Here is a 13,545-nt window from a genome sequence, read left to right on the forward strand (position 1 = left end):
ACAGAAATCACAGTTTGTTCTAAAGGACCTAGGACCAGTACAAGAAATATACCAGCTGGGAAGAAGAGAGAAGGGGAATTATATTGTCTTGTCTATTTTAGAAGTTACAGGGTCACCAATAACCAGAGTCTTTCAACTGTAAGCTATCCAACTAAAATTTCAATTTTCCACGTACACTGGTGTATCACATTTATCTTTGAATGTAATTATGTGGATACTGAAAAATCAGATTGACAGAACAATCATTATCTAGTCTACTTAAGGAAGTAGAGCACTACTGGCTGCAGTTTTAAAAAATAAATTAGGCCAAAGTGGCTTAGGGTTTTCTTTCCATTTTCAGATAAATAACAGAGAAAGTACATGGAAGGTTATGATAACTTTGTTATACATTAATTTTGAAAGCCAGAACTTTAGCATATATTAGAAGTATTTCAAGAAAAATTAACAAAATATAAAACTTGCACCTTTTAAAAACTTGAAGTTAATTACTTAGAAATGCAGTTTTTAATGAGCTATTTAGAATGATCAATTCATTCCCTGACAATGCTTTATAAATATGGAGTTATAAACACTTGCTATTGAATGAACCACAGGACGTTATAGGAAAACTGTCTTAAAGCAGTTTTTAAAGGTTTACTATGTAGTTTAAGAATTTTCCTTTAACATTTTTTAATTGAACACACAAGATATATACAAAATCTGCATACCATTTATATTCTGTTGATTTAAGTATTCTGTGTAAATGAATTAAACTAAGCAGTGATTTGAGTTTGATGGCTGAATGTGAATATGTAATAATAATTATATTGTTTTTAAAGAGACTAAATTGTTTCTAAGGAAACTTTTATATTTAACACGTTACACATTTTATCCTATTTGCTTGCAGCATAATATCCACTTTCATTTAGGTTAATTTTTAACTTCTTGTGATTTGCATTTTAAGAAGTACGCAGGTTCTAGTACATTAAATAATAAGGAGAAAATAATTATTTGCCTACAATGTTCTCACAAATTCAGGACTCATTTGTATGTAACTTTGTATACATGAGTTAATATCTATATGATTATATATATGTGTATATGTATCGATAGATAAATATATATACATATATCAAATAATTTTCTAAGTTATTATTTATACTATCTATAAACCTTCAGTTTAAGGTAGGCTAGGAAATAGTCCAGAGAAGATAGATTTTGAAATACAACATATTCAATGAGTGGGGTTAGTGTGGAGCTAGACTATATTAACTCATGACAACTCATTAAGACAATATGAACATATATAATCCAGTAAATATGGTAACATAAAAGGTAACAGGCTAATGACATAGTTGTCCTAAGAAACACTCAGCAGTAAACTAAAGTGATAGTACATAGATAAAGGACAAAAATGGGAAATTGCTACTATTAATTGTTCTAGTGTTAGTCTCTCAATCATGTCTGACCCATGGACTGTAGCTCACCAGGCTTCTCTGTCCATGGAATTCTCCAGGCAGAGGGCTTGCCATTCCATTCTCCAGGGCATCTTCTCCAAGGGGTTTAACTTGGATCTCCTGCATTGCAGGCAGATTCTTTACCATCTGAGCCATCAGGGAAGCCTACTAACTGCTAGTATTAACAATTGGTAATTAATTGTTATTACTATAATAATGCCTCATTATACCAAGTATTGCACTAAGCACAATAGAATTATCATCTCCTTTAAAAAATGAGGCAAAAACTAGTTATTTTTATTTTACAGATAAGACTGATACACCCAGTGTTCAAATGTCTAATACCAAATCTATCTCATTCTGAAATTCATGCTTTATACCACTATGCTAGGGGCAGCAAGATTTGGCTTCAGGCAGCACAAACCTGCATAGAGGGTTGGGGTTTAGTCCTTTAAGAATTAAGGCAAAAAAGTGTTATACCATGGTGTTAGGCAAGTCAGAAAGCTGAATTGGTTGACCTGGAATTTAATAAGTAGAAAAGAGTTGTCCCATAATAGAGATAATATAAATATGGAGCAGGGTAGCCACTGGGTTAACCCAAGACCCTGTAGTACTGGTTGTGAGCTTTGATTCCTTAAATTGCAACTGCTGATTAGAGGACAGAATTAATTCAGGATACATATATGAATGATGTAGTTTCATATGTGGACTAAAGCAGGTCTTAAAGCAAGAAACATATTCCAACTATAAAATACAGTTATTGTGAGAGCCCATTGTGACAATACATATTAGAATAATGAGCAATCAGAAGCTCTTTTAAGATTGTTATTAAAGTTATTGCAGTGATCAAGACCATCCCCAAGAAAAAGAAATGCAAAAAGGCAAAATGGTTGTCTGACAAGGCCTTACAAATAACTGAGGAAAGAAGAGAAGCTGAATGCAAAGGAGAAAAGGAAAGATATACCCATTTGAATGCACAGTTCCAAAGACTGGCAAGGAGAGAAAAGAAGGCCTTCTTCAGCAATCAATGCAAAGGAATAGACGAAAACAGTAGAATGGGAAAGACTAGAGATCTCTTCAAGAAAATTAGAGATACCAAGGGAACATTTTATGCAAAAATGGGCACTATAAAGGACAGAAATGTTATGGATCTAACAGAAGCAAAAGATATTAAGAAGTGGTGGCAAGAATACACAGATGAAATATACAGAAAAGATCTTCATGACCCAGATGACCACAATGGTATGATCACTCACCTAGAGCAGGACATCCTGCAATTCGAAGTCGAGTGGGCCTTAGGAAGCATCACTATGAGCAAAGCTAGTGAAGGTGATGGAATTCCTGTTGAGCTATTTCAAATCCTGAATGATGATGCTGTAAAAGTGCTGTGCTCAATATGCCAGCAAATCTGGAAAACTCAGCAGTGGTCACAGGGCTGGAAAAGGTCAGTTTTCATTCCAATCCCAAAGAAAGGCAATGCCAAAGAATATTCAAACTACTGCACAATTGTACTCATCTCACACTCTGGCAAAGCAATGCTCAAAATTTTCAAGCCAGGATTCAACAGTACATGAACCACGAACTTCCAGATGTTCAAGCTGGATTTGGAAAAGGAAGAGGAACCATAAATCAAATTGCCAACATCTCCTTGATTATCTAAAAAACAAGAGAGTTCCAGAAAAATAGCTACTTCTGCTTTATTGACTATACCAACGGGCTTGACTGTGTAGATCACAACAAACTGTGGAAAATACTTAAAGAGACGGGAATACCAGACCACCTGAACTGCCTCCTAAGAAATCTGTATGCAGGTCAAGAAGCAACAGTTAGAACTGGACATGGAACAACAGACTGGTTCCAGTACAGGAAAGGAGTATGTCAAGGCTGAATATTGTCTCCCTGCTTATTTAAATTATATGCAGAGTACATCAGGCAAAATGCCAGGCTGGATGAAGCACAAGCTGGAATCAAGATTGCTGGGAGAAATATCAGTAACCTCAGATACACAGATGACACCACCCGTATGGCAGAAAGCAAGGAACTAAAGAGCCTCTTGATGAAACTGAAAGAAGATAGTGAAAAAGTTGGCTTAAAGCTCAACATTCAGAAAACTAAGATCATGGCATCCGGTCCCATTACTTCATGACAAATAAATAGGGAAACAATGGAAACAGTGAAAGACTTTATTGTTTTGGGCTTCAAAATCCCTGCAGATGGTGATTGTAGCCATGAAATTAAAAGACACTTACTCTGTGGAAGAAAAGTTATGACCAACCTAGACAGCATATTAAAAAGCAGAGACATTACTTTAGCAACAAAGGTCCATCTAGTCAAAGCTATGGTTTTTCTAGTAGTCATGTATGGATGTAAGAATTGGACTATAAAGAAAGCTGAGTACTGAACAATTGATGCTTTTGAACTGTGGTGTTGGAGAAGACTCTTGAGAATCCTTTGGCCTGCAAGGAGATCCAACCAGTCCATCCTAAAGGAAATCAGTCCTGAATATGCATTGGAAGGACTGATGCTGAAGCTGAAACTCCAATACTTTGGCCACCTGATGTGAGGAGCCAACTCACTTGAAAAGACCCTGATGCTGGGAAAGATTGAAGGTGGGAGGAGAACGGGCAACAGAGGATGAGATTGTCGGATGGCATCATCGACTTGATTGACATGAGTTTGAGTAAGCTCTGGGAGTTGGTGATGGACAGGGAAGCCTGGCATGCTGTAGTCCATGGCGTCACAAAGAGTTGGACATGACTGAGAGACTGAACTGAACTGAAAGTTATTGCTGTTATAATTATCAATAGTCTACAACTTGCCTTTTTGAATTTGTGTATAATAATCTTTCACATGGTTGATCTGGCATAATGCTGTGCTTTACAAGTCTTATTTCTTAATGATTGGCAAATGCTGACCTATTGTTTTCTGAATCATCAGACACAGCTGGTATATTATGCTTTAATTCACAAACTCTGCAGGTAACAGTGGTTTCTATTCTATTACATTTGAGTTTCTGTAGACTAGTCACAACATAATCAACAGTTTCCTCAATTCTATTTAAGAGGGCATGGAACATGTGTGCTGCCCAGGAATAGGTAGATATTTTAAGTAACTTAAATATTTTAAAAAGAAAATTCAAACTAATTTTGTTAAGTTGCTCTTTGATAGAAAGACTAATATCTTATGTAGTAAAGATAATTAATGTCAAAGTTTTTGAAATGGGGATTCTCTGGTAATTTCATGCATGCAAAGATTCAAATAGTAGAGCTCATGATCTTAATACCACAGATATTGTAGGCATTCAATGAGAATATTTTACTAATAAATGTAGGCATGAGACATGCAGTAACAACAGTGTCTGAGATTTTATCTTACCTGGTGACTCAGATGGTAAAGAATCTGCCTGCAATACAGGAGACCCACATTCGATCTCTGGGATCGAATGGGAAGATCCTCTAGAGAAGGAAATTTCTACCCACTCCAGTGTTCCTTTCTGAAGAATTCCATGGACGAAGAAACCTGGTGGGCTACAGTCCATGGAGTCACAAAGAATCAGACTTGACTGAGGGACTAACACCTCACAGACAAAATATTACCCCAAATTTCTGACTGATAGCTCTGCCATGACTTTATTAAGGCAGAAATAGCTAGATTAAATCAGTGCTATATTTAAGACTCTTTGATGATAAGTGGGGCTTCCCAAATGGCACTAGTGGTAAAGAACCTTCCTGCCAATGCTGGAGACATAAGATGCAGGTTTGATCCCTGGGTTGGGAAGATCCCTTGGAAGAGGGCATGGCAACCCACTCCAGCATTCTTATCTGGAGAATCCCCATAGACAGAGGAATCTGGCAGGCTGTAATCCATAGGTCGCAGAGTCATACATAACTGAAGCAACTTAGCACGCATGCATGATTGTAAGTGACAGAAATCCAACTTTAACAAGTATATGCAAAAAAGGGATTTTGGTTTATATAATATTTGTCAGAATGACCTGTTTACACTACGTCATAAACAGTCATAATAGTTCAGTGGCTTAAATTACAGTTAGATCTATCAGCTGAAACAATATTATCAGGAAACTTTCTCTTTCCGTATTTATAGACCTTGGTGGATTGACTTCATTTTGAGGAGGGTGGGAAAGATTAATCTTAGATTTTACAAGTTTTAAAACTTAGGAATTCACAAGGAGAAATTCTGAAAAGATCTTGGTATTCACACTAGTTCTCAAAGTTGTACTTCAGTTATATGTACTCCTGGGACATATAATTTACGAGGGGATAAAGGAGTTGTGGTCTGATAACGACAGTTAATGGTGGTAGTTAATTTTATATGTAAATTTGCCTGGGCCATAGTACCCAAATATTTGGTCAAACATTATTATGGATATTTTGTGAGGGTGTTTTTTTCTTTTCAGATGAGATTAATTCTTAAATCAGTGGACTTTGAATAAAGCAGAGTGCCCTCCATAATGTGAGCGGGCTTTATTCAATAAGCTGAAGTCTTAATAGAACAAAGACTTTTGCTCCCTTGAGCAAAAGTAATTCTGCCAGTAGATAGCCTTCAGGCTTGAACTGTTTAACCCTGGCTCCTTCTTTGGTTTCCAGACTGCCGGCTTACCCTGCAGATTTGGACTTGCCAGCCTTCATAATCATGTGAAATACGTTCTTTAAAATAATGTTAAATATTAACATTAAATATTAAATAATGTTAAAAAATTAAAAATATTCCTTAAAATAAATCTCTCTCTCTTTCTACATACATACACATGCATTTTATTTGTTCTATTTCTTTGGATAGTCGGACTATATAAATTGCCTATTTTCATAGAAAAATATTATGCTTGATTGTTGCACAAAATGATTTAAAGTAGATAAAGGACAGTTACTGAATAAATATGCAAAGAGCACACAATATAAAATAGATGTCTACTACATAATTCTAATTCAGCAAGTCACTGCAGTGCCAAGATGATTAAAAGAACAACATATTTTTTTAATTACATTTTTCTAATAGGAAGGATGTTATAATCATTAAATAAAATTTGGAAAATTAAGAACTGCAACAATAAGAGGAAAACAACCCTACAATTTTCCAACCTAACAATTACCGATGATACCATCTGGTGAATTTTCATCTACTATTGTCTTTGGGTCTTTTGTATATAGTTATATTTGTACTTAATGAAGTACAAGGTATTTGTATTTAGGCAAGGTATTTGTCACAGAGAAGCTAAGTTTTCTGCAATGATTTGACTTTAAGAATCAATTAATGAAGTAGCCACTATCAGAAATATCGCCAGTTGAAGTGACAGAAGGAAAAAAATATCTCTGGAGGGTCTTATACTCACATTCAAATACTCTGACCAAACATTACTTGAATATTTCCATCCACAATTCTTTGGCCCAAACTGGTCATATAGTTCCAGTCAAAGAGAAAGTTGTAGGAAGCATTTTTGAATAACAGTAAACCAGAAATTCTTATTAAGTAGCACCAACAGCTTCCACAGTTCTTAACTGATTGGAGAATTATGATTATTAATTACAAGATTGACTGAAATATACAAGTTTCAGGAACCTAAGAGGGTATTTCTTAGTATTCTTTATCTCAAACTTGTGACTTATTCATGATACAACTAGTATATTAGCCTCCCCAGACAGGTTGTAGCCATATATTCAGATACTTATTTGAAATAGTCTAACACTGGTGTCTCTTTGTAAATTTATATCATTCTTGTTAGGGCTGGACTTTGCATACAATTTATATGGTTTTTAGTACTATCTCTATAACCCATCTGATAAGCCATAGTTACATGTTTTTTCAGAGTTAGAACTGGTGAAATGAAAGAAGGAGGGGGAAAGGAACATTACAGAAAAAAAAATCAAAAAACAAAGGGATTGGATGGAAACAAGAATACATAAATTCTGCTTTGAAATATATGTAAAGCTGTTTGGAAAGCAACTGGTGAGATGGAGAAAAGAAAACTTGAGGATTCTCAAATGATGCTATTTTCTACTCTAAAGTAAAAATTGAGCCTATATGTTGCATGCTGTTTCTTAGGTCTCTAATAAGAAATATTCTCCTTCCTTATCACATGGTCAAAAAACCATAAAGCTATAAAACTACCAGTATTCCCTGAATTTTTACTGTTCTAGAACAATAGCCTTTCAGAAATGTTAATTTCTTAATTTCATTTCTACCCATAATGTGTGGCTTAAAATCTTCACAGGACCACAGGGAAGGCTTACAGTCCTAACATTTTCCAGGCATATGGGTTTCAGAGCCAAAGACTGCATACATTATAGATGTTATAGGTTTAGCAGAATTAGAAAGATAATTATGATTAGTACCTGGAATTATAAGCCATTAATAATGAGGACAGTTCAGTCTCCCAATATTTAATAAGAGTTCCAGATGGCACTAGTAGCAAAGAACCCACCTGCCAGTGCAAGAATACAAGAGATGCAGGTTTGACCCCTGGTTCATGAAGATCCCTTGGAGGAGAGCATGGCAGCCCATTCCAGTATTCTTGTCTGAAAATTCCCATGGACAGTGGACCCTGGCTGGCTATAGACCATAGGGTCACAAAGAGTTGGACATGACTAAAACAACTTAGCATACCATGATGGAAACCAGAATAATTTCACTGTTCATAATACTACCATTCATAATACTACCAGAGCTATAGTTTGTGACTTAACTGCTTAAAGATTTTCAGTAACTTCTTGGTACTTCAAGTATTAATATAAACTCAAAAGAGCTGCCATTTTGAAACTGTAATTATTTGACCTTAATTTCTTTTCCACTATTTTATTTTACACAGAAAGTTCTCAGATAAATATACTAATGTACATCAAAATGGCCCAGAATTTTTCTACCTGACAATTTCAAGAATATCCTTCCTACATTCTTGAGTAACCCCAATGTCTGACCTCAAGTACCACCTTCTTTAGGAAGTAGTCATTAAATGTCCATCATGACCCTGGATGAGGTAGTTATTCCTTTCTCCATGCTCAGAAATATTGATATGCTACCCTCCCTCTCACATTTAATGTTCTACTAAAGCTGTTTATCTGAGTTTCTACATCTACATGTAGCTCTCCATTTATTGTTTCTGTACTGACACTGAGTACCTTGCTTGCTCTGCCTCCATCTGTTAATTTATAGATTTGTAGATGAGGTAAGTTGATTACAGTAATTATTCAGTGACCTCACCTAATTGGAGTGTAGAGAAAGTGTACTTGAGTAGGTGATATCAAAGACCATAAACCGGAGTGAAGTAACTGATGATTATGATGATTATTTTTAAAGTGATTTATCTGTAATTGTACAGGAGGTTAGAATAGAAGGCTACTTGAACTCAGGTTTCTTACTCTCAGACATATATATATATACACACACATATGTATAGACATACATATATACATATACATATGTGTGTATATATATATATATCTTAGAAATTTTGTCTTTCTTCAGTAAATACTAAGATAGATAATGCTAATATACAGCCATGCTGATTTAAGTATTTGACTTAATGTGACATTATAAAATATTAACCTGTTAATTCTATCTATGAGTGAATAAACTTTGTCCTAGAAAACATAAATATCTCTTTCATTGATCTTGTATTAGCACAAATCTCTAAGTTACTGAGGTTTCTTCTTTATAATGTAAGTAATATTTTGCAAATATCATGCATATGTGCTCCGTCAGTCATGTCGACTCTTTGCCATCACATGGACTGTAGCCCTCCAGGCTCCTCTGTTCATGGGGTTTCCCAGGCACGAATACTGGAGAGGATTACCATTTCCTTCTACAGGGGATCTTCCCAACCCAGGAATGGAACCTGTCTGTCTTGCATTTTCAGGTGTATGCTTTACCTCTGAGCCACCTAGGAAGTCCACATGCAAATACCATACTTTTTCCTTAATAATCTAGCCCAAAGACTGCTTTCAGAGATCCTCATTCTCAGAGTGTCTCTGAACTTATTGAATTTTCTAAAAATACAGAAGTCCAAGCTCCTTTTGAGATATACTGATTTATAGTATTCAATTCAGTCTTTGAATATGTATTTATTATAAGTTCCATAGGAGATTTTAAATCATTGCTGGGATGGAGAATGTTTGCCTTCAAAATAGGATATTCTCTAAGGAGCTGTTGAAAATCTTTTTGCATTATACATATTTCTCCTTTTTTTTTTAACACTAAAGCTGGCAGTATTGTAGTGACCCTCTGAAAAGAGTTCTGAGGTCTCCATGTGAATATCTGTCTTTGCACCTGTCCCTTTGAAGAACAAACTAAATCTGTCTCAACTTTAAATGGCTGATACTAACCTGGAAAGCTTCCAACTTTGCCTTTGTCTACTCTCTATAATGCTTAATGTGACAAAATAAGATAGTGAATGAGAATAGAGCAGAAGTAAGGATGAGAGCACAGTGAGCAGTAGGAAAATTGAAAGGAAAGAGTAGGTCATATGAATGGATTCTTTCTATGCTGGATCATGTCCAAAGACGATAACACGGTACATTGTTATGTTTCTAACCAGGCAGAGGTAGTCAAAAGTAGCATTTTTAGACAACTATCTGAATTCAAGGTACAGGAGGAAATTTTATGTATCAATATTATTCATGTACACCCATGACTGATTCATGTCAATGTATGGCAAAAGTATTGTAAAGTGATTAGCCACCAATTATTCAGTTAAGGTAGATCAGTTATGTTTATTTAATATGTTTTTATATATTAATGTGTTGAGGGTGTCCAATAGTTGGGCAACTACATTGAAAAGTTTATTATCCAAATATATAAATGTTGTATTTTTAAATTTGTCCTAAATTATCTATGTCAAATTTAAAAACAGGTTGTTTTTAAGTTTTTCTACGTTAGAATTTGGTCAGACTGCTTCCTTGGTTTCTGAGAAGCTTAGATGAAATTAATCACTACCTATTTGATATGATTTCTATACCTGTCAATTTTGAATGACCATCTCAAAATCTCTTTAAATAAATCAATATCCATCTCCATTACTAAACTAAGACAGAGACCATGACTTGTTTTTCTTTATTTTTTCAGAATCTAAGTGTTATACATGATTGAACTCATTTAATTCTCAAAGTAATCTCAGGAGGTAATTAATAATATTATTTCCATATTACTTGTGGGGAAACTGATTTCTACAGAACGGGTTTTGTTCATAACCTTCATTTTCTGATAATTGCTGATCTTTTCATATGGTAAATGAAGAAATTGGTACTTAGATGTGTAAAGTAATAAAACTGAGAATGCATGTTGTATCATCTCTATTTTCTGTTCTTGTCTCAAACTGGTAATTATCAGAAAAAAAAAAGAGGATAATGATTAGGACCTCTCAAATCCCAGTGAACACTGCAAACCAAAGTTCAACTGTTTTCTTCAGTTAAAATGTTCAAGTTCCAAAGTCATCCTTGAAGAAAATTAACAATATGACAATAATTGCCACGTTTCTTTAATAGCATATATGAAAGTAGAAAATATTTAAACCATTTTAATCTTACAGGTTTTAAAAGTTAGTAATATGGTTATAAAATATTAACTATGTATCTTATGGTATTGGTACCACATATTACATAAAGACAATTAAAGACATGTAAAAAAATCACACTCTTTGAGGTCACAGTATAATAATAATTAAATAACAGTATTATATATATATATATATATATATCTACAGTGTCTCCAAGTTTTCAAGGAATATTATTCACATTATAAAATATGTACAATGGTCTTTGAAATACCTACATTTTTGGATGATGATGATTATGTGAAGGAATCCAAAGTGGGATTGGTGGGTAAAATTTTCATCCTAAGAGAAATAAGTAATAAAAGTAAGCAAAGTATGTAAATATCCAAATAGCTTCTACTCATCCATTTATTTATCTATTCACTCAACTCATAATTATTGAATGTCAGCTATATGTGCTAAGCATTCTTCTAGACACTGGGAATTCAGTAAAAAGTAAAGAAATCTTTGCTCTCATGGAAACTATATTTTAAAATAAAGGTACAGATAATGAGTAAATAAAGGTAATAAGAATGCTATGCAGCTATTATAGTTGGGTGATGTCATAATGCATAACTAAATGGATACTTCAGAACTGATGGTATGTGAGAGTTTCACTGAGACAATATTTGAGGAGAGAGTGCTGAATAACACAAGATGGTAAATAATGTTAACATTATAAGAAACATTTCAGGGTGAGCATTCAAGAGACGCATGAATTTGAAATTCTGAAGGGTCCAAAGATAGGCAATAGAGGTGAAGTGTAGAAGCCTGGGGTACAAGATAAAGACATTGATGAAGACAAAGATAAAGACAGAAGGCATATCTTACAAGAAAGGGTGAGGAAATTCTCTCATTCTGATTTTTTAAAATCACTGGCTATTGATGAATGACAGATATGGGTTTGGCAAAGCTAGACACAGGGCTATTAGGTAAAAGATTATTGAAGATGTCAATGTGGGAATCATGCAACAAAAGTGCAATGGAAAGAAGTTGGTCATTTAAGAGAAATTGTGGAGTTAGAATTTTCCAATTCATTGGACTTGGTGGGTGAATTAAAGATAAATCAATGATTTTTTTTTTCTTGAAAAGTGGGTAGTTCACTCATATATGGAAGCCTAGGAAAGGAACAACTATGGATAGAGTAAAAATAAGGAACTCGGTGCTAATTGAAAACATCAGTATTAGATAGATAATAGATAGAGAAAATAAAACAAGACAATAACAAGATATACCTATCTAGAAAGTAAGAAAGGATTTATAGTTAGAAGTTTAGGTTTGGAAATTGTTTGGGAGTTAAAAGATAATTAATCATAAAGAGCTGGATTTAGTCACCCAAATATATATTCAGAAAAGAAAAGCAACTCTAGACTAGGTACTAAAAACTTAATATATTAACAGAAGTAAAGGAACTAAGAAAGATTAAAGATAACTTGGTTGGATTGTAATGGAGCAGGACCCTATGGGGCCTTCCCAGAATAGATCCCTCATGTCCTCAGCCTATCTCTTCTCTGTAGAAAAACTTAATCATAGAAGTGAGAAAATGCAGAAACAAAAGAAAGAACTCAAACAAGGCAAAATAATAATAGTTAGCTCTTAACCAAAGTCAAGGGCCTTTAGTTCTTCCTCAAGGACAATAGATAATATTCTGAGTCATATTCTTTGAGTTGTTTTGCAGGTATTGAAACCCCACCAGGCAGAAGAAAGTTAACTACAGGACTGTAGCCATGACATAAGTTGCTCCATGACAATTTTGGAACTTGTCTCAAGGAAATGGGAATAAACTGATCCTGGAACTGCAAAATAACTGTATTAAAACAATCAAGATGATGCTGATCAGACTATCACATGGTCAATTTCAAAATGATTTTCAGAGCTGACTGTGCTGCTTTGCATATAACCCCCTCTTCCCACACATACAACCCTGAAAATCCTCCTTTGGAAAGCTCTTGCTCCCTGATCAGCAACTGGGAGTTGTTTTTGGACATGAGTACAACTTCTCCCTAGGTTGTTGGCTTCCTGAATAAAGCAAGCTTTCTTTTCACACCAACATTTGTCTCTCAAGCATTGGCTTTTGAACAGAGAGCAGCCAAACCTAAGCTTGGTAACAGGATGAGTAGTTAACAAAATAACATGGGACTTTTAAGGTAACTTTTATTTTGATTGATTGCTTGATTGAACATCAATTGAAAAAAATGGGTTTCATAGCTTCAAGGTTTTTTTTTCATTTTGTCTTCACCACATATGTCTACATAAACATGAAATGTAAATACCATATCCAGGGCCTTTGGCAATTTAAACTCTGTTTTTTGTTTTAGATTATCAAAATACAGAGCTCTTTTTGCATGATGTTTCTGACCCTATTAGTTAATCAGTCTACATCTGTATATTCAAATTTCCTTAAACTTTTGTATAAGTAGTATAAAAAATATTCTTTTTGTTGAGTCACTAAGTCTTGTGTGACTCTTTTGTGACCCCGTGGACTGTAGACCTCCAGGTTTCTCTCTCCATGGGATTTTTCAGGCAAGAACATTGGAGTGGGTTGCCATTTCCTTCTCCCAGGGATCT

At 34.6% G+C, this 13,545-nt stretch overlaps 1 long non-coding RNA gene across 1 annotated transcript; it reads left to right on the forward strand.

Moving 5' to 3' along the window:
- The first annotated feature begins 11,545 nt into the window (after nt 1-11,545).
- Nucleotides 11,546-13,027, forward strand: LOC112445884 (uncharacterized). Its single transcript, XR_003033888.1, has 2 exons — nt 11,546-11,637; nt 12,656-13,027. It is a non-coding gene; the product is annotated as an uncharacterized lncRNA (long non-coding RNA).
- Nucleotides 13,028-13,545: the final 518 nt, after the last annotated feature.

Source organism: Bos taurus, chromosome 3 (assembly GCF_002263795.3).
Source record: "Bos taurus isolate L1 Dominette 01449 registration number 42190680 breed Hereford chromosome 3, ARS-UCD2.0, whole genome shotgun sequence".
Classification (NCBI taxonomy): Eukaryota; Metazoa; Chordata; class Mammalia; order Artiodactyla; family Bovidae; genus Bos; species Bos taurus.